Raw genomic sequence first — 19,587 nt, forward strand, 5'->3', positions numbered from 1 at the left:
CAGGACGGATAGTGTGGGCAGATTGGGCGTCTTTTTCTGCCTTAAGCTCCCGTTTTCTTCCAGTCACAGTACTAGCCCCACTACCATCTTAGGAACGAAAGCCTTTCAGGGCATTTTATTATCTGAACCAGAGCAGATCTTAGGTCACTGTTCCTTGGTGGGTGTTTTGCTATTTTGGAAAGTTTACATCCACTAGGAGTTTGGAGCTCCTTGATTGTCTTCTGTGTCTCAGTGAGATCTCTTCTATAACTGTCCTTCAGACCAACAGGTATAAATTTAAATTTTAATTGGTTGGTTTTGCCTGACTTTTATCAAAAGACCCTATCTCTCATTGCCTCTCTGGTCACAGGACCAACTTTACTCCCATTAGACAAGGTTTACATTTGAGAGATTATCCAAGATTTGTGGGTAGGTGGCGGGAGTTGGCCAAGGAGGTCTGTCTTTAGCTGTCTGAATTTAAGGGAAGGAGGTTCCATTTTCTGAGATTACTAAACCCCAGTTTTAGTAAGTGTGACTATTGCAGTAACACTGTTTTCTTTGCTTCTTATGAAATTATGAGTAAGCTTTCTCAGTGTCCTCCTACCACCATCCTTTTCCCTGGCCTCCAGAGTAGGAATTTCTTGAACACTCACAATTAAGGTGTGTATGTTCAAGTCAGTTTTGGTCTTGATCTCTGTGCATTGTTGACTCAGCCCTGTTAAAAGACACGCATGTGTAAATTTATTCTAAGGATTAAAATTTTTCTCCTTAGTGAAGCTTTGGGTCATTATTCTTCAGTATTTCTTTGGGTACAGATTTCTTATATAGTGGAGGTTTTTTCTGTCTCAGGGATATGGTTCTCAAATGGGATTTGCATAAAAATCACACTGGGGACTTTTTAGAAATGCATATTCCCACATCTTCCAGCTTCCTTTCTTTCTTATTTAAATTATTTTTATTTTATTTATTTTTAAGTTTTAAAAGTTTTTATTTTAATTCCAGTTAGTGTAATATTAGTTTCAGGTGTATAATGTAGTGATTCAATACTTCCATACAACACCGGGGTGCTCATCATGAGAAGTGTGCTCCTTAGTTCCCATTACCTGTTCAACCACCCCCCTCACCCCCGTAACCATCAATTTGTTCTCTATAGTTAAGAGTCTGTTTCTTGGTTTCTCTCTTTCTCTTTTTTCCCTTTGTTCATTTGTTTTGTTTCTTAAATTCCACATATGAATGAAATCATATGGTCTTTGTCTTTCTCTGGTTTATTTCGCCTAGTGTAATACACTCAAGATCCATCCATGTCGCCGCAAGTCAGTCAGAGCTTTTCAATCATTAGGTCTGAAATAGGGTCTAGGACTCTGTCTTTTAATTAGCATTTTAGGTGATTGATAAGCACTGGATTATTTCTATTTGATGGGAACATGTCCCAGACAGTTTACCCAGAAGTCATCAAGAGTTTCAACTTAAGTGGTGAATTAGGAAAAGAAATACTAAAATCACTATGTGTTCACTGGACATTTTCACAGAAAAGAAATATTGAAATTGTGGCGTCTTGATGCTCTATGAAAATGCTCTAGTACTCACATTTTTCTTTGCTATAAAGTATATGAGACATAAATACATAAATGACTTAGAAAAATGTAGCATATAGAATAGAAAATAGAGGTTTCTGACGAAGATATTAGCCATGTCTGTCCTGATTCCCTTTCACTACAAGCACCTAGTGCAATGTCTACCACATAGTGGGCATTTAATAATAACAATAATAGCTAATGTCATTGAGCTAATATTATATGAAGTAGGTACTATAATCCTCATTTTATATATCAAAGCAAAATGGTAGAGCCAGGATTCCAACTCTGACAGTTTGACTTCAGACTCTTGTGTCTTCACCACTATGCTATACTGCCCCTTTACTGAATGTTAATACCTTCTGCACTGTACAGAACTACAGTTTTCAAGACACAGTTACCTGCGTTATTATTGTTTTTGATCTGTAGCTTCTTCAGTTGGCTGGACATAGTCTTTTGCAAATTAAAAAAAAAAAACTGAGTCTCAGGTGAAATAACTTGGCAAAAAATCATATTTAGTAAGTTAGAGGACTAAAATTAGAATGTAGGGTTATCTTCTGATTTATTTTCTATAACATAATACTGTGGAATTAAAAAAAAGATTTTATTTATTTTGAGAGAAAGAGCATGCACAAGAGGTGGGAAGGGCAGAGGGATAAGCAGACTCCCTGCTGAGCAGGGAGCCTGAAGTGGGGCTCTATCCTAGAACCCTGGGGCTCAATCCTAGGACCCTGATATTAGGACCTGAACCGAAGACAGACACTTAACAGACTGAGGCACCCAGGTGCCTCAGTACTGTGGAACGTTTTGTAAGATAATGGGGCATGGTGTGAGGGTAAGAGAAAAACAGGCTCCTGTAGAAGCCAGAGGTCTATGATGAGAAAAACTCAGGTGATAGCTTGTAAAACAAAAAACAAAAAACAAAACAAAACAGTGAACTAACCTTGTCATCCAGCTAAAAACTTTTCAGACAAGTTAGAATGCAGTGGGTGGAGGTCAAAGGTAGACTATCCAGAATTGGAAAATATGATTTCCAAGAAAAGGGCAAGAGAGATTTACAAAATCTGCGCAGGAAACATAAAATTCAGATAAGAATTCTGTAGAACCATATCACAGCTAGTGTTTTTATTTGGGTAGTCAGAGACCTGTTAGGTTCTAATAGGGCCATGGAAACTACAAACCAGAAAAGCATCTCTACTAACACCCAGAATTGGGGGTGGTGGTTGAGGATCATATCCAGAGAATACAACTGAGAAGCAGGTCTGTGAGTAGAATTGAGAATCCCAACACCTGTACCTAAGTCTGCACTGAATCATTATTCAGTGCATTATTTTTAAAAATATTTTAAAGATTTTATTTATTTATTTATTTGAGAGCGAGAAACTGAGTGAAGGAGAGCATGAGCGGGGGTAGCAGCAGAGGGAGAGAGAAGCAGGCTCCCCGCAGCAGGGAGCCCAATGCAGGACTCTGATCCCAGGACCCTGCAATCATGACCTAAGCCATGACCTGAGCCAAGGGCAGCTGAGCCACTCAGGCACCCCTGAACCAGAAGTCTAAATAAATTTAAGCATTTAAAAGTCCATTCTTCAGAGGTAGACGTTATTATTCACATTTTAATATATAAGAAGTTCAAGACTCAGAGCATGAGGATATGTGCCAGAGGTCCCATAATTTATATAAATTATAAGATCCAAGATTTAAATTTAGGGTTGTTTGCTTCCCCAGTTCATGTAATGAAGACAAGGAACTAAAATAATGTGCCAGAAAGGTCTCGCAGAAAGCCTATTTAGGCTTAAGCTGGTATAAGAAATCAATGCTCCATAAACTTGATCGCTTTGGACTAGAAAAGAAGGCAAAGAATGTACTAGTGTGAAAAATAAAGGATTCAGATGACTATCAGAGGCAGTAGCCCAGAAAGCAGTCTTTCATTGTTGGGCTTAGAGTTCAAGTACTAAACTCTAGAAATGAAACAGAAATGTATCCTTTTAAATTTCTTTTTGTTAATTACAACTGCTTAAAACTTGGGAGTCCACCCATGGGAATTTGGGTTTTCTACAATGTAACAGAAACTCTCAGTGCAATGTTGCTTTTGAAAAATAAAATCTGAAAAAAAAAAAAAAGAAAAATAAAATCTGTATGTCAGCTTCTTCTGCCCTTATTTAAAAAAAAAAAAAACAAACAATCTTAGCTTAAGTAAGCGTAGAGAGTGTCAATTTGTTGAAAAGGCATTTGTCAAAATACTAATTTTTAGGTTTCTGTTCTTGTTTTTTTGAGGTAAGATTAAAAGTGATCTTGAATATAGTATAATTACTTCCTGCTCTTTCTTTTCCAGTTTTCTATATTCTATTTTTTTTTGAAAGGAGACCATTTGTCCGTTTTTACTTGCCTCATTCTGTATGTATCTATTCCTCCTAAAACAAAATAAAATTTTTACTGAGTCATACATGTACTTTCCCTACAGACTCTCCCCTCCAATTTCACTAATTTAATTTACCTTCCTTACATCTTTTTTCAAATATATTCTTCCTATACATAAATATTTTTTATACTTTGTATCTTCTTATACCTTGTCTCGATGACTCCTGGGTTATATCTTTGCTCTGTTTCGAGCTCTGCTGCCTTTATTATCTTTAGAACCGGTGACTAGACTCTAAATAGAACCTGTGCTCATCAGGAAAATGATCTACTATGAGATAAATTTAGTCATTAAGAAATAGTTGGGGTGTTTTTGAATTTAGAGGCTCTTCCTCTTTTTTTATATAAAGTTTTGTGGAAAATATCTGTGTACAAATGAACATATAAAACATAGATGTTCACTTTTGAGGAGAATGGTAATGAGAATCTGCATACCCCCTCCCAAGTGAAGAAATAAAACTTTATCAGTATTTGACACTGCCTATGTGTCCTTCCTTAATGGCATCCTCTCCTTACTCCCCTCCCAAAGATAAACACTTTTGTAAATTTGGTGTTTCTCATTTCCTGATCATTTTTATATACATTTAAAGTGATCAGGAATGAGAAATGTACATATATATATAAAATGTACATATATAAATATATATGTATATATAAAAATATACATTTTTAAGAACCTAATACAAAATGGCATCTAGAGTATGCATTTTTTCCACAAAGTATTTTGTTCATTTCATATTCTCGCCCACACTCGATATTATAATAGATGTGAAATTGTATCTCATTGTGTTTTTTTCTATGTGCCTTTTAGTTTTTTGTCCCTCATTTCCTGGTTACTGTCCTTATGTGTTTAGTTGATTTTTCTGTCCTGTAATATTTTAATTCCCTTATCATTTATTGCTTGTTTATAGTATGTGCTATGGTCTGAATATTGGTACCCTCCAAAATTCATATGTTGAAATCCTAATATCCAGTGTGATAATATTAGAAAGTGGGGTCATTGGAGGATGGCTTAGGTCATGAGAATGGAACCCTCTGAATGAGATGAATGGGATTAACCACACTTTCTTAAAAGAGGCCCCACAGAGTTCCCTAGCTCCTTCTACCATGCCAAGGTACAGTGAGGAGTCTATGATTTGGAGGAAGGCCCTCACCTGACTGTGCTGGCACCCTGATCTTGGCCCTCTAGCCTCCAGAACCGAGAACTAAATTTCATTGTTTCTAAACTACCCAGTCCAGGAGCGCCTGGGTGGCTCAGTCAGTTAAGCGTCTGCCTTCATGTTAGGTCATGATCTTGGAGTCTGGGGATGGAGCTCAGTGCGGCGTCTACTTCTCCCTCTCCCTCTGCTCCCCCCCCTGTTCATCCTCTCTCTCTTTCTCAAATGAGTAAAATCTCAAAACAACACTTATAAACTACCCAGACTGTGGTGTTTTGTTATAGCAGCCTGAACTAAGGCATTCTGGAACTATTTTCTTTGTGGTTACCATAAGGATTATATTTAATAATTTAATAATTAATAATTTAATTTCCTAAAGTTATAGCTCTCTAATTTGAAATTATATCAGTTTAACTTCAATAACATACAAAAATTCTGGTCCCTTATAGCTCCATTTGCACCCCTTTCACTTACTGATGTCACACAGTTATATCTGTATACATTATGTGTACACAAACAAAAACTAGTAGTTTTTTTTAAAAAATGCATTAGTCCCCAAAGAAGACCTACAGATGGCCACAGACACATGGAGAGATGCTGAGCATCTCTCCATGTGTCTGGAAATGCAGATCAAAATGGGAAATGCAGATCAAAATGACAATGACATACCACCTTACACTTGTCAGAAGGGTAGAATAAAAAAGACAAGAAATAAGTGCTGGCAAAAATGTGGAGAAAAAAGAACCCTCACACACAGTTGGTAGGACTGTAAATTGGTGCAGCCACTATGGAAAACAGTATGGAGTTTCCTTAAAAAATTAAACATAGAAATACAGTATGATCCAGTAATTCCACTACTGGATATTTACCCAAAGAAAATGAAAACACTAACTCCATATGAATGGTGTGTTGTGTAATAATATCCCACACACTAGAATATTATTTAGCCATAAAAAGATGGGATCTTACCATTCGGACAACATGAATGGACCTAGAAGGTATTATGCTAAATGAAATAAGTCATACAGAAAGACAAATACCATATGATTTCACTATATGTGGAATCTAAAAAACAAAACAAGCAAATAAACAAAAAGCTGAACCAGTTCTACAAATACAGAGAACAAGCTGATGGTTACCAGAGGGAAGGAGTGTGGGGAAGATGAGCAAAATGGATAAAGGGGTGGGAGTGATACAGGCTTCCAGTTATGGAACGAATAAGTCATAGGGATAAAAAAGGTACAGCATAGGGAATATAATCAATGGTATTCTAATAGGGTTGTATAGTGACTGATAGTAGGTACACTCGTGGTAAACATAGTCTAAATATACACTTGTGGAATCATTACATTGTATACCTGAAACTAATGTAACATTGTGTATCAATTATCCTTCAATAAAAAAAATGTATTAGTTCCTTAAGTTCTAAGAAAACAAAATGTGAAGCTACAAACAAAAGTTATAACACTAGTTTTTAGACGAATAAATGGGGTTTTTGGTAATATATTTTTCTCTTAACTCATGTAGAAAATAAAGGAGTTATAAAATGTTCAAATAATACTAGCTTCCATAATTGCCCATGTGTTTACTGAGATTTTTATTTCTTCAGATGGTTTTGAGTTACTGTCCAATGTGCTTTCATTTCAACCTACAGGACACCCTTTAGCATTTCTTGCAGGGCAAGTGTAGCAGTAACAAACTTCCTCAGCTTTTGTTTATTTGAGAATGCCTTAATATCTCTCTCACTTTTGAAAGACAATTTTGCCAAGCAGAAGATTCTTTGTTGACAGGTATTTGTCTTTTTTTTTTTTTTAAGCACTTTGAATATATCAGCCCACTCACTGTATTCTGGACTCTAAAGTTTCTTATGAGAAATCTGCTGATATTCTTGAGCATTCTTGGCACGTGATGTCAGTTGCTTTCAAACTTCTGTCTTTGTCTTTACCTTTCAACAGTTTGGTTATAATGTGTCTCAGTGTGGGTCTCTAAGTTTATCCTGCTTGGAGTTAGTTGAGCCTTAGAAGTTTGCACTCATGTCTTTTATCAAGTTTGGGAAATTTAGGGCATTGTTTCTTCAAAAAGTCTCTTTATCCCTTTCTCTCTCTTCTCCTTCTGGTACTCTTACAATTTCGTATGTTGCTCTGCTAGATGGTGTCCCACAGTTCCCTTAGGCTCTGTTTACTTTTCTTCAGACTTCTTTCTTTTCTGCAGCTCTGATAATTTTGATTGCCCTATCACCAGCTGCTGATTGTTTTCCTCTGTCTTCTCAAATATTGCTATGAATGTCTCTTGTGAACTTTTCAATTTAGTTACTGTACTTTTTAGCTCTAGAATTTGTTTTTGCTTTCTTTTAGGTCTCCTACTTCTTTATCAATATTTCCATTTTGTTCAGTCATTGTTTTCTTGTCTTTCTCTGCATTTTCCTTTAGTTCTTTGAGCATCTTTAAGACAATCACTTTAGTAAGGTGTTTGTCTTGTAGGCTTACCATCTGGTCTTTCTCTGGGACAGTTTCCTATTTCTTTGTCTGCCTTGTGATTTTTGTTATTGAAGACTGGATATTTATTTGAATTTAATAATGAAATAAGAAATAAGAAAGTCAGATTCTCCCTTCCCCGGGGTTTTCTGGGTTTTTGTTTGTTTGTTTTAATATTTATAGGATGCTTTATACTGAGGATCAGCCTGAGGTGTAAACTTAAAATCTTCTCGGGTCTTTTTTTGGCCTGGGCCTTTCCCTGAGCATGTGTGGTAAGTTTCTCATTTTCCCTGTATATGTAGTTGCTTCCGAATACCCTACTCTTTAATGTCTGACTCCCAAAAGAGGAAAAAGTGAAAACTGAAGAAGGGGGGTAAAGAGTACTGGCCCTTTAAATTTCCCAGAAGTCACTTCACTAGCAGGAAGGAGCAGTCAACAATGGGGGAAAAATACAACTGTCCACCTCTATGTCTGCACCTTTGTGATAAGAAGCAGTAATCAGTGATAGGAACACAGATCCCCAATTTTTGGAGGACAGGGTCCTCATTGCATACCCTGACTTCTACCAGTTGTGTGTAAGCTGCCTGCCACACGGCTGGGGATGGAGGATCAGTACCTGCTGCTGACTTCAGAGTTGGAATTGACTTAAATTAGTTGCATTTTTTTTATCATTCAAGCCTTCCCCTGGAAGTTGTAAGACTTCAATAAATTCCAGAGTTCCGGTAGTTATATCAGATAGAATCTGCCAGTGTAAATATTTTCCTGGTGCTTCCTACTCTGCAGTCTTCCCAACTTCATTTTAAGCTCTGGAACCATTTGAATTTTATTTTTATGGATAGTGTGGTGTAGAGTCTCTTTGATTTTTTTTCCTTATGGATAACCAAAGGTCCCAGGCCCATTATGGAATAATCCAATTGATAATCCACCCTTTCCCCCGTTGATCTCCAAACTGTATTGTCAGATATTATTCCTGGATATGAGTGGGTCAGCTTCTGCCTTCTTATTATGTTGGAGTGTGATTTGTCTGTCTATCTCTGTGTCAATAGCACGCGATTTTAGTTACTGTAGTTTCATAATGTCTTTATATATGGTACAACAGATTGTTTCATTGTGATCTTATTTAAGGATGCTTTGAACTATTCTTTATTCTTGGCTTTTTGCTTCTGTATAAAATTTTAGAATCAGGTTTTCAAGTTCTTTGGAAAGCCCATTTGGGATTTTTTTTTTTAAATTAAAATTATATTCATGTAAGGGGCACCTGGGTGGCTTAGTCTCTTAAGTGCCTGACTTCGACTCAGGTTGTGGTCTCAGGGTCTTGGGATCAGGCCCTGTGTCGGGCTCCACAATTAGCTGGGAGTCTGCTTAGGATTCTCTCTCCCTCTCTCAAATAAATAAAATCTTAAAAAATGTATTTAGTTTGTTGATTAATTTGATTAGAATCAATATTTTTAATATACTGAATATTCCTATTCATGTACCTGGTATATTCCTTCATTTATTTAGAATTTGCTTCCTGATGTCTTTAAGTAGTTTAAAAACATTCCTTGGGGTGCCTGGGTGGCTCAGTTGGTTAAGTGTCTGCCTTCGGCTCAGGTCATGATCCCAGGGTCCTGGGATTGAGTCTGAGAATGGGCTCCCAGCTCAGCGGGGAGTCTGCTTCTCCCTCAGCCCTTCCCCTCTGCTTGTGATCTCTCTCACTTTCTCTCTCTCACTCAAATAAATAAAAAAAAAAATCTTAAAAAATTAAAAAAATAAATAAGTAAATAAAAATGAGTAGATGAATATCTTCCATGAAGGACTGTCCTTTGTTAGATTTATTCTTATGTTCCTTATTTTTTGTTGCTATGGTTTTTTTCCGTGTTATATATATATATATATATTTTTAAAATTTATTTATTTGACAGACAGAGATCACAAGTAGGCAGAGAGGCAGGCAGAGAGAGAGGAGGAAGCAGGCTCCTCACTGAGCAGAGAGCCGGATGCGGGGCTCTATCCCAGGACCCTGAGATCACGACCTGAGCCAAAGGCAGAGGCTTTAACCCACTGAGCCACCCAGGCGCCCCTGTGTTATATTTTTTATTGGCTATTAATAGCACCTAAAAATCCAGTTGAATTTTACATATTCACCTTATATCTAGCAACCCTATAAAACTCTCATTAATTCTAATAAACTGCCTTTTAATTCTATAGAATTTTCTACACAAGGAAGCATATTGCCTGCAATAATGACAGCTTTATTCATTCCTTTTTAATCTTTATCTTTTAAGTCTTTTTCTTACCTTAGATTAAAAATGTTCTCTTTTATCCCTAGATAAAAATCTTTTTAAAAGTCATCACTGGGGGGCGCCTGGGTGGCTCAGTGGGTTAAGCCGCTGCCTTCAGCTCAGGTCATGATCCCAGGTCCTGGGTTCGAGCCCCACATCGGGCTTTCTGCTCAGCAGGGAGCCTGCTTCCTCCTCTCTCTCTGCCTGCCTCTCTGCTTACTTGTGATTTCTCTCTGTCAAATAAATAAATAAAATCTTTAAAAAAAAAAAAGTCATCACTGGACTGTGGTAAGTGCTGTGAAATGTGTAAGCCTGATGATTCACAGGCCTGTACCCCTGGGGCAAATAATACATTATATGTTAAATTAAAAAAAAAAGTCATCACTGGATATGGAATTATAATAAATACCTTTTCTGTACTTATTGAAATAATCATCCATTTGGTTCTTTTTAAATTTGTTTATATGTTTAATTACATTAAAATATCTTCTTTGTTCGGATGCCTGCATGGCTCAGTCAGTTGAATGTCTGCCTTCACCTCAGGTCATGATCTCAGGGTCCTGGGATCGAGCCCAGTGTCAGGCTCCCTACTCAGTGGGGAGTCTGCATCTCCCTTTCCCCTTTGCTTGTTCTCTTTCTCTCAAATAAATAAATAAGATCTTTTAAGTAAAATAAAATACCTTCGGTGTTGAAGTACTCTTGCTTCCCTGGGATAAGCCCAGGAAGGAATATGTAAGATTAGACTGATCCAGTTTGGGAAAATGAGTCTATTAAACTACCTGAACCTTTTCTTTATAGTAAGATTTTGAGCTATTGATTCAACTTCAATATTCATTTTGGAACAATTAAATCTTTCTATTTCTTCTTGAGTCAGTTTTAGTAATTTCTATTTGTCTTGGAATCTGTCCATTTCATCAACTTGGCATGAGATTGTTCTTAATTTTTTGTTATTTTCTCTACTTAATTTTGTGTTTTCCTTGTTATATTTTATTGTTTAATCCTTCTTTTTTCTTTCTTTTAATTTTATTTAATCAATATTATTTCCTTTTTGTATTCTCATTGGTTTCATTCTTTTTTTTTTTTTTTTGTAAGATTTTATTTATATTTGGCAGACAGAAATCACAAGTAGACAGAGAGGCAGGCAGAGGTTGGGTGGGAAGCAGGCTCCCAGCTGAGCAGAGAGCCAGATGTGGGACTCCATCCCAGGACCCTAGGACCATGACCTGAGCTGAAGGCAGAGGCTTTAACCCAGTGAGCCACCCAGGTGTCCTCTTTGGTTTCATTCTATATTCTCTTTTTAACTTAAAAGGTTGGGTACTAAAAAAAAAAAAAAAAAAAAAAAAAAAGTTGGGTACTGAGCTAATTAATTTTCAGCTTTTCTTCTTTTTCTAATATATGTATTTAGTTAGGGTAGGTTTTCTCTAAATACCAATATTACTGTATCTTATATATGTTGATATGTAGTAGATTATTTCTCATTTAGTTTCAAATATTTTAAATGTCTACAGTGGTTTGTTCCTTTATTCATGAATATATAGAAAGTACAGATTTTTCAGAGTGTCTGGCTGGCTCAGTTGTTGGACCATGCAACTCTTGATTTCAGGATCATGAATTCAAGCCCCACGCTGGGTGTAGAGATTACTTAAAAATAAAATCTTAAAAAAAAGTATCAATTTTTCTAAATTTTTGCTACTGATTTCATACTTAATCTTTCTCTAGTCAATATTGTATAGCAGATCACATTCTATGGTCATAAAAATGGTCCATATCTATACTATCCAATATGGTAGCCACTAGCTGTATATGTTTTTGAGCAACTGAAGTATGGCTAATGAGGATGAGGACCAAATACTTACTTTTATTTAATTTTAATTAATTTAATTTAGATAGCCACATGCAGTTAGTTGCTACAATATTGGGTGGTTCATGTTTATAGAATACCCATGCTGTGAACTTTGTTGAAACTTATTTATTTATTTATTTGTTATAAATATATATATATTATCTTTTTTTTTAGTTTTTTAATTTTTTTTATTAATTTTATTTTTTATAAACATATAATATATTTTTATCCCCAGGGGTACAGGTCTGTGAATCGCCAGGTTTACACATTTCACAGCACTCACCATAGCACATACCCTCCCCAATGTCCATAACCCCACCCTCCCTCTCCCAACCCCCCTCCCCCCATCAACCCTCAGTTTGTTTTGTGAGATTAAGAGTCACTTATGGTTTGTCTCCCTCCCAATGCCACCTTGTTTCATTTACTCTTCTCCTACCCCCTTAACCCCCCATGTTGCATCTCCTCTCCCTCATACCAGGGAGATCATCTGATAGTTGTCTTTCTCCGATTGACTTACTTCGCTAAGCATGATACCCTCTAGTTCCATCCACGTCGTCACAAATGGCTATTATTTATTATTATTATTATTATTATTATTTAGTTAGTACCTGTTAATATAAATATTCCACAAAAGCCTGAAAAGCATTGTATGCTTTCTACTTTTTGATACAGTATGCTATATACATTTGCTGCCTCAAGCTATTTTGTTTAGAAAAAGAATGAGTAATGGATGGGTTTATTTTAAAGATGAATAAATTAATATAAAGTAATTAAAGATTACACTTGCTGTCAAGTTGCTTTTTAAATTTTAATTCCACTATTGTTGACATATAGTGTTATATTAGTTTCAGGTGTACAAAGTAGTGATTCAGCAATTCTCTATAGCTCAAGCTTACTAAATGCACTGTTCATGTCTTTCATACTCTTATTTCTGGACTGTTTCGTCTACCGGATACTGATATCTGATATATACTTTAAAATTCTGGAAGAAATTTTAAAAGATGACAGTGGATTTGTCAATTTAACCATGATCTTCTATCAAGCTCTTATTAACTTCTGAGCTATATTGTTAGATACACACAAATGTGAACTTGTTATATTTTCCTGATGAATTGAGCATTTTATTTCTATGTAGTGAGCCTCTGTATCTGGAGTAACATTTTTTGTCCCAAAGTCTATTTTGTTTGATATTAATATAGATGCTTCATATATATATTTTTTAAGATTCCTTATTTATTCATTTGGGAGAGACTGTGCGAGTGAGAGCACAGGCAAGGGGAAGGGTCCAAGGGAGAGGGAGAAGCAGGCTCCCTGCTCTAACACGGGCTCAATTCCAGGACCTAAGGATAATGACCTGAGCTGAAGGCAGATGCTTAACTGACTAAGCCACACAGGCCCCCCTAAATGCTTCATATTTCTTCTGCTGATTTAGTTTGTGGGCCTACTGAGCAGAAGTGGCTAAAGCAGGAGGCTTAATGATATCCGCAAAATGAGTCATCTTATCCATCTGATTTTTTTAGTGCTTCCTCTGCAGTGAATGCCCTCTGGTGAATATTCAAATGGGACTGAATATACTTATACTCTCTGCCCATTCCAGAGGTCTAGACTCATACTTCTTTAAAGTCCATGACCTGCTAGACAATATGTTAGCCACTGTCCATGAATTTGTAAAATTCCATACCCCTGGCCTGTGCTGCAAGCCTCATGGGTGCTATCTGCCCTCATATCTATCTGTTCTATTAGAAGACAATAGAAGTTTATTTCCTGTCTCTTCCAGAGGTCATGAGTGCCTTTTGTGGACAAAATCTAAATCAGAACTCTGCTAAGAAGGGATTATAAGAATTGTAGTTCTATAGTTCTCACACTTCCAGTCTATGCAATATGGAGAAGAGCTTAGAATAGTAGAGATAGACCTGAGCATGACAATGGTCAGCAGAAAGGGGGACCAGCAGTTTCCAAATAGCTGACTCAAAGATGATTAAAGGACCAGAAAATTGCTCAGAAACCAAATACTTCTAAAATTGACTTTTCTCAGTGACTATAAATGCATTTGTATTTGTTTGTTTTCCTTAATGGGAATGATACTTTCCATCTGCTTTTTTCTTAAAATATGTCAGCATGTTTTCTTACATTCTTATGATTAGTTTTTTTTTCTATAACATGATTTCATATGGCTCCATATTTTGCATGATGTAGCTGTGACATAATTTATTTACAGTATCATACAGCTAGGCATTTCAATTGTTTGCAGTTTGTCACCCTATAAATAATATTATAATGAACCTGTTTGCAGACAAATCCATATGCACAGTCCCAATAATTTCCTTAGGATAAATTCCTGGAAATGGAATTGTTTTATTAAAGGGTATATTTATTTTTAAATGTTTTTGAATGTTTCCAACTCTAAGTATATAGTTTGTCTTTGAACAACATAAGTTTGAAATGTGTTAGTAACACATATATGCAGAGGTTTTTTCTTTATAAAGATTCATCTGTTAGTGTGTGTATGTACAAGTTGGGGGAGGGGTAGGGAGAGAGGGAGAGAATCTTAAGCAGACTCTAGCAGGGCTCAGTCCCACGATCCTGAGATCATGATTTGAGCCAAATTCAAGAGTCAGATGCTTAACTGACTGAGTCACCCAGGCACCCCAAAGGTTTTGTTTTTGTTTTTAATAATAGTACTGTAAATGTATTTTCTCTTCCTTCTGATTTTCTTAATTATGTTATCTTTTCTCTATCTAACTTTATTGTAGGAATACAGTATATAATACTTATGGCATAGAAAATATGTTAATCAACTGCTGTTATTATTGGTAAGGCTTCTGGCCAATGGTAGGCTATAGTAGTTAATTTTTTGGAGAGTCAAAAGTTTTATGTGGATTTTTGGCACCCCTAATCCCCCATGTTGTTCAGGGGTCAAGTGTATATATTTTTTAACCTTTGCAAGTTTTGATAGCTAAATAGTTTGTCTCCTTTAATTAGCATTTCTCCAGTTACTAGTAAGATTGAACATTTCCCTCTGTGTCTATTAACCATTAGTATTTCTTCTTTTTATTAGTTATATATCTCTCTGTTTAGGCCTTTTCACATATATATGAACATATATGAAATATATATATGTGTATGTGTGTATACACGAGATTTGATTTTTGCTATATATGTATATGTGTATACACACAGTGCCTTAATCATGATGGCATTGTTCTTCTAGAGGCACCCATTGAATAGTTTATGCAGTGCTTTTGTATTTAATATAAATAAACAGCCTGTTAAATGACTCACTTACTCCTTCCAAGACTCTGAAGTTGCAGGACCTGCATTATTCCTTGTAATCCTCTTCCTCAACGAATTGCTAAGAGCAGAACAATCAGAGTCTGCATAGTAGTGTTCTGAAGTCTGCTCTGTGTATTCATCTCATTGTAGCTCAGATCTCTGTTCTTGCTCAAACACTCTGAAGGTAGTTATTTTTATGAGTTAATATTTGGTTTGTTTCCTTAACTCATTTTGTCCCTTTCTGTATATATCCTTTTGTTGTGATGGTGGAAGTCATTCTCAGTTATTCAGACAAATGTTTTCAGTCATCCTTCAAGTTTGTTTGTTTAAACATAATAGTTAAAGAAAATATAACATATCATTTTAATTTCAGTTGCCAGGAAACAGTTTCCTGGGTGCCATGTCTTTTCTCTATAATGGCTCAAATGTACTCATAGTTCATCATCTCGTGAGGTTTAATTTTTGCTGGAAAGAGGAAGTATGAATTTTTTCAAAGTTTACAATTAAGAAAATTAGAAATACATATCCATTGCATTTCTAGTATATGAAAATGAGTCTTCTCCATATTTAAAATTTTTGAAGATTGGCTTTCAATATATATAAATTCATAGCTGGGTGACCAGCTTCCAGTGATGTAGAATACCAGATAGAATGGATAAGTCCCAAAGCCCCTTTACTGAATATAAGATCCAGTATATAAAAAAGTGAAACAATATTATTTTTTGGTTGTCTCCTTGTGAGCCATGCGTTTGTATCATCCATAGTGAAATGCTAATTCCTATCTGGTTTGCATCTAACCTGTTTTCTGCTTCTTCCCCTTTTAAAAATGTGCATAGTATTCAGGGAATTGAAAATAAGTTTAGTTTAGCAAAACATACATAAGAAGGTAGAAATCTGGTGCTAATCTTAGTATGCTAATGCATGCTAAACTTGGCATGCATTTAAGGATTTTTGGATTCTTTTATAACAAAGAATGCTAATTGCTTAGTTGAAATATAGTTATGAACAATGAGTCAAGCACATAAGATTTGTTCTTAATAATACTATGCATCTCAAAACTTTTTCAGTTATTTTATATTAGTGTAAATGTTGGGTACCTACTGTGTGTGCTTCTTATAAGTGTTTTCAAGAATTATAAATATGAGTAAGACAGTCTCTGATCTCTAGATATTTTTAGTCTGTGTTTTCAATTTGACCTTTTTTTGAAGAAATTGAACTTTTTCTAAATAGTTTAACAGTTTTATTGAGATATAATTATATACTATACAGTTGACCCATTTAAAATGTACAGTTCAGAGGCTTTTAGGGTATTTAGAGTTGTGCATTCATCCCCCAGTTTTAGAACATTTCATTAGCTCCAAAAAGAAAATGTGCATCTCTTAGACACCACCTTCCAAACCCCTCCAACCCTCCAGTCCTAGGGAACCACTCATCTACTTTCTGTTTCTATGGATTTGCCTGTTTGGGGAGTTTCATATAAATGGAATCCTATAGCATTTGATCTTTGCTGACCGACCTCTTTCATTTAACATTGTGTTTTCAACACTCATCCTTGTTGTAGCATATATTGATCCTGAATTTCTTTTTATTGTTAAATAATATTTCATTGTATGGATATATCATATTTTGTTTATCGATTTATCAGTTGGTAGGTATCTGGGTTGTAGCTTATCTAAATGCATATTTTTATATGTCAGTATTTATTAGCATAAATATATAGATAGATTGATGGTTATGATAGGCTTCAGATAGGAAGCCTTTCTTAACTTTAGATGAGATACAAACTAATGTCTATATATTTATAAACATTTAACAGATTCATTCTATTTTTTATTCATTCTGTTACTTAATAAAAAATTATTTCTACATTTTAAATGATTTTTTATCAAAAAGGAATACTTACTATTCCTTTTTGCCTACGTTGTAATGAAATTTCATTTCATAAACCATTTCATTATTTTATAGTCATGATTCAGATATTTTATTTTACAGCATACTTACATCACATTAATTATATAATTTCCCTTTTCTTTTCTTTTTTTAAAAAGATTTTATTTATTTGACAGAGAGCGAGAGAGGGGGAGCAGCAGAGGGAGAGGGGGAAGCAGGCTTCCTGCTGAGCAGGGAGCCCAGTACAGGGCTCAATTGATCCCAGGACCCTGGGACCATGACCTGACCTAAAGGTGGACACTTAACCGACTGAGCCACCCAGGTGGCCCTATAATTTCCCTTTTCTTCATAAAGCCTATATGTAACTCTCCGAAGTCTGAAGGATATAAACTAAAAGTTTGGAGCTATCTGTTTCATTCACACCTTGTACACAAAGGTAGAGTAGAAAAGGATAATCATATACAAACATCTACTGAAGTCTTTTTTCTTTCTCTCACCCCCAGTATTCACTCTGTTGCAGATCATTTCAGGTCTGTGCTTGTCTAAGTCTGTTGGTCTGGCCCCTTACCACCTTCCCAACTGGCTCCACCCATACCATACTCCTTCCTGTTCCTCAAGCGTGCCAAACACATTCTCCTTTATTTCCCTTTTGTTTTCTTCTTTGACCCAATGCTTTGTTTAGAAGTGTGTTGTTTAGTATCCACATATTTGTCAATCTTCTCACTTTCCTGTTGTTGTTTTCTAGTTTCATACCATTGTGGTCAGAGAAGATAGTTGGCATGATTTCAGTGTTCTTAAACTTGCTTAAGTTTGTTTTGTGACCTATAATATCAGCTGTCTTGGAGATTGTACTGTATGCATTTGAAAAGAGTGTGTATTCTGCTGTTGTTGGATAAAATATTCCGTATATTTATTGAGTCCTTTTGTTCTAAAGTGTGTTCTATTTCAATATCTGCTCTTGTTTTTCTATCCGGATGATCTATCCATTGCTGATAGTGGAATATTGAAGTCCCCTACAATGATCTTATTGTTATCTATTTCTCCTTAAGATCTGTAACTATTTGCTTAATATATTTTGGTGCTTGGTTCTTGGGAACATAAATATTTATGATCTGATATACTGTCCTTTTTATCTTTATATATTGGCCTTCTTTGTCTCTTATTAACCTTTTTTTGACTTGAAGTCTTTTTGTTGGATGTAAACATGACTATTCCCACATTTTTGTTTCCATTTGCTTGGAATAAGTATCTTCCATTCTTTCACTTTGAGCCTGGTGTATCTTTAGAGCTGAAAGGAATCTCCTGTAGGCAGCATATAGTTGGGTCTTATTTTGTTGTGTTTTTTACTCCATCTAGCCCCTCTGTGCCTTTTCTTTGGTGAGTTCAATTCATTTATATTATAGATACGCAAGGATTCACTATGGCTATTTTATCTTTTGCCTTTTGGTTATTTTTCTCTCCACTGTTTCTTCTTTCTTCTGTTTCTGTCTACCTTTATAAGTTGGTAGTTTTCCATGGTGCTCTCCTCAGTCTCCTGTTGTTTTTTTTATGTTTTTATATCACTGCTTTAGATTTTGTTATGTGCTCACCATAATGCTTTTATGTTTTACATAAAACATTTCATAGATTAAAAAAAGTCTTTTCTCAGCTCATAGCAATTTATCTTCATTCACCTCTAGAAGTTCCATCCTTTTATTATTCCTCTTATTTTTGATGTAAAAAAAATTTTAGGGATGCCTGGGTGGCTCAGTGGGTTAAGCTGCTGCCTTCGGCTCAGGTCATGATCCCAGGGTCCTGGGATCGAGTCCCGCATCAGGCTCCTTGCTCAGCAGGGAGCCTGCTTCTCTCTCTGCCTCTCTGCCTGCTTGTGTGTGTGTGTCTCTCTCTCTCTTCCTCTCTGACAAATAAATAAATAAAATCTTAAAAAAAATTTTTATGCTATGATTTCATTACCAAGCTCTACCCCAATGTGGGACTTGAACTCATGACCCCAGAGTTAAGAGCCTCATGCTCTACCAACTGAGCCAGCCAGGTACCCAACCTGAATTGCCTCTAGATTCCTATCTTCTAGCTTGCTAATTCTCTCTTACATCTGATCTCTATTTCCAGTGCATTCTAACTCATTCTTCATTTCATTTACTGAGTTCACCAGCTCCAGAATTTCAGTCTCTTTGGTAAATAAAGTACTCCTTCTTTTCATTAATTTTTTTTCAAAGATTTTATTTATTTATTTGGAGAGAGAGAGAACATGGAGGGAGATTGAGAGAGAGAAGTAGACTCCCTGCTGAGCAGAGAGCCTGATGTGGAGCTCAATCCCAGGACCCTGAGATCGTGACCTGAATAGAAGGCAGATGCTTAACTGACTGAGCCACCCATGTGCCCTTATTCATTAATTTTATTTCTGAGATCATTATACTGCCTTTCTGAGTTTTCTTGTAGCTCATTGAGTATCTCCACAAAAGCAATTTTTCTTAGAGATTTATTTTATTTGAGAGAGAGTGAGAGAGAGAGCAAGCACGAGTTGGGGGAAGGGCTGAGGGAGAGAATCTTCAAGCAGACTCCCCGCTGAGCATGGAGCGTGATGTGGGGCTTGATTCAGGGCTTGATCTCACCCATGAGATAATGACCTAAGCTGAAACCAAGAGCTGGACACTTAACTAACTGACCCTCCCAGGCACCTCTGTAACAGCAATTTTGAATTCTTTATCAGATCACAGT

At 35.9% G+C, this 19,587-nt stretch overlaps 1 protein-coding gene across 2 annotated transcripts in view; it reads left to right on the forward strand.

Moving 5' to 3' along the window:
- ATL1 (atlastin GTPase 1) overlaps positions 1–19,587 on the forward strand; it is a 67,069-nt gene that overhangs the window by 1,062 nt on the left and 46,420 nt on the right. The window lies entirely within an intron of this gene.

This window comes from Lutra lutra, chromosome 7 (genome assembly GCF_902655055.1).
Source record: "Lutra lutra chromosome 7, mLutLut1.2, whole genome shotgun sequence".
NCBI lineage: Eukaryota > Metazoa > Chordata > Mammalia > Carnivora > Mustelidae > Lutra > Lutra lutra.